The 3,196-nt window shown below is 37.6% G+C and overlaps 1 non-coding gene across 1 annotated transcript; it reads right to left on the reverse strand.

Annotated features, from left to right (window-relative positions):
• Nucleotides 1-2,816: 2,816 nt before the first annotated feature.
• LOC141609597 (small nucleolar RNA R71) lies at nt 2,817-2,923 on the reverse strand. Its single transcript, XR_012527523.1, has one exon. It is a non-coding gene; the product is annotated as a small nucleolar RNA R71 (small nucleolar RNA).
• Nucleotides 2,924-3,196: the final 273 nt, after the last annotated feature.

Raw genomic sequence — 3,196 nt, forward strand, 5'->3', positions numbered from 1 at the left:
TTCGGAAAAGTCAGCCTTTAAGCCTATTCCAAGTGAAGACACCCTTATATCCTTGCCATCCGTAGAGATTCATTCTTCTTCACGCTCTTATTACGATGTTCCTATCTCTATTTCGGGAACTATCCCCCGTTAACCTACTTCGTTTTATCCTTGAGGAATTCAATTTGATCTTGGATATGAATTGGTGTCTAAGTACTATGCTAGATTTTAGTGTAGAGATCAAAATATTTGTCTTAAGAGTCGTTTAGGTACCCGTCTAACCTATAAGGGAATCTGTTCCCAAATGGGTGTGAAGTTGATTTCTGCCTTGAAGTTGGTGAGTATGGAGAGGAAAGCTTACCAAGTCTTCTTCTGTGTGGTGACCTTTACCTCTATTTCTGTGCCAAAGCTTGAAGAAGTGCCCGTTGTTTATGAGTTCACCGATGGTTTTCTCGATGAGTTGCCCTGAATACCTCCCAAGCGTGATGTAGAGTTCTTTATCGACCTTGTGCCCGGAACCGGTCTGATGTGACTCATATTTGAGCACATTTAGTCCCAAAAGTAGCCTCGTTCCTATGCTTTATAGTGCATAATTGGGTCATTTACTATCTTTAGTTTCCCATTTTGCATATTCATTGAGGTTTTATTTCCTTGGTAGGAGAGGAGTGAAAACCTTGCATTTTCATGGTGAAATGGAGTTAAATTGATCGCATTCAATGACCAAGCATCAATGGGAAGACGATACTAGAAGGCCTATGTAGATAATAAAGTAGATTGGGCAATGATGAATGGATCCTTTCATCCTCAACAAGATCCCCGCGGATTGTTGAGGAATGAAGAAAAGAGAAGTGCCTGTCTCACAATCCGAGCGGATTGCAGCCAATCCGAGCGTCTCCCTGCCCTGCAATCCGAGCGTCCCGATGCCAAGACGCTTGTCTTAAAGCCAAGAAATCCGAGCGTCTCTCCCATGATCCGCTCGGATCTCCTGGTAGACTCCACCGTGCCACCTTCCTAGACGCTCGGGACGAGCATATCTTCGTGGGACTAGCAAAATGTAGATGCGCATCTCCTTGGAGAGGAGCATTTACTCAAATTTTCTTAAGGGTCTTAATAGTCATTTAAGCCCTTAGTAACCCTAATCTTTGTACCTAATCTTTAGTATAAATACCCCTTTTGTACTACATAGTTTATTATCAAGTTGTAATACAATCTTAATCGTTTCTTAATCTTATAATCAACTTTTAATCTAGTCTTAATACAAATCTCATTTCTTAATCTTTCCTTAATTTCTCTATTGTTCATCATTTATTTTGGGTAATTAGAAGATTATTTGGGTTTATTGGGAGATTGACAACCTTCCATCAATCATCAAGTACTTCTATTATTTTTTGCATTATTATTGTGGAATCTCCATAGGTATAATTCTCTTAATCCTTGCTTTAATTATTGTTAATTTTTTTCTTTCATTCATCATGTTTTGCCTTGTTAATGTGATTGACAACCTTGTTAACAGGTTAAATTTGATAATGAGTGAGTAGTTTTCTTAGCTCGGGTTAATGGGTAATTATGGGAAACCAACATTGGGAAAGATTCATACTTAATCTAATATGTTCACATAATTTATTTGCTTGGTTGTTGTGATTTCAACTTATGCACATGTTATGTTTGATGAATTGCGAGCCTATGAATCTTTGTATTTTTTACCCATCACTTATCTTTTCAATGACACTTGTAAGACATAAACCAACTCGAGTCTCATTAGACCATGCATAATGTTGAATAGGAAGGACTAAGTCGACTTGTAGGTGTTGTACAATCTAATCGATTCGGCTCCGGGACCCAAACCATCTTAGGGATTGTAAGATATACACTAACTCGATCCCATCACAACAATAATTGCTTGATTATAATTTGAGAACATGTTTGTATGATCAACTCCCATGTATCCCCTATGAACCCAGGACACCCTAGTGCTTTTTAATCAATTGTTTACATCTCATTTTAATCATCTTGCTTGCTTTATTTCCTTACTTTTATATTGTTGAGTAGTTTGTAAAGTTATAAATATTGTTTTGGTCAAGGAAACTTTTGACGACGAGTAACAAAACCGAAGAACCAAAAATGGCGCCGTTGCCGGGGACGGTGTTAACTTGATTTGATTTTCTTTAAAATATTTTTAGTTGTGTCTTTATTTACCTTGGGGAAGTTAAACTCCTCAAGGTTTGTTCTAATTGTTTTCGAGTTGTTTGACATTTTGCATGTCTAGGAGATCACAAGGTAACTTGTTACCCATTGATCTTGAAATTGAAAAAACTTTGACCAACAATAGAAGACTTGCTAGAAATACTTTGAGAGGTATTAGTGAGATTGTGGACATTCAAGCAAATAATATTGAGTTCATCAACCATTTTGCAAGAGAAGGAGAGGATAACCCAACACAAAACCAACCACAAAATCAACCCACAATGCCTAAATTTTCATCACATTCCGTACCAACCGAGGAGAACCTACCAAATGGTATTTCTACCCCACAACATCTAACCGGTAATTTCATTGCAAAATCAGCATTTATACAACTAGTTGAGGAAAGTCAATTTGGGGGGATGCCTAGTTAAGACCCTCATTCTCATATGAAGACTTTTTGTGACTATTGTGATGTGATTTCTCAAACCGAAGTTACTCAAGACCAAATTCGATGGGTCTTATTTCCTTTTTCATTGATTGGTTCCGCGAAACAATGGTTGAAGAGCCTAGATAAGGCTACTCTTGGTATTGACTCTTGGAAGAAATTGGCACTTGCTTGCTACAAGAAATTCTATCCTCCGGAAAAGACTAACATGTTGAGAGCCCAAATCACCGGGTTCAAACAAAGGGATGAGGAATCTTTGTATGAAGCATGAGAGAGATTCAAGGACACTTGTCGATCTTGTCCACACCATGGACTTAGCGAGTGGTTCCTCGTACAACCATTTTGGAATGGTCTATATGATGACTTAACGTAGGAACCGGAAGCTTCTATGCGTACCAAGTATCCGAGTTTTTTTCTTGAGGTAATATCCCTTATTTCAAGTTTCGGGGAAGAAACATTTTAAAATGAGGGATGATTGTAACACCGGCGCTTTTCGATACGAGTATAAAACGCGTAAACCTTTCATTGAAAGTTAATTATTGTTTTAAAACTTATATTTATAAAAATAAAGTTTTTGATGTAGAATAG

This window comes from Silene latifolia, chromosome 10 (assembly GCF_048544455.1).
Source record: "Silene latifolia isolate original U9 population chromosome 10, ASM4854445v1, whole genome shotgun sequence".
Lineage (NCBI taxonomy): Eukaryota > Viridiplantae > Streptophyta > Magnoliopsida > Caryophyllales > Caryophyllaceae > Silene > Silene latifolia.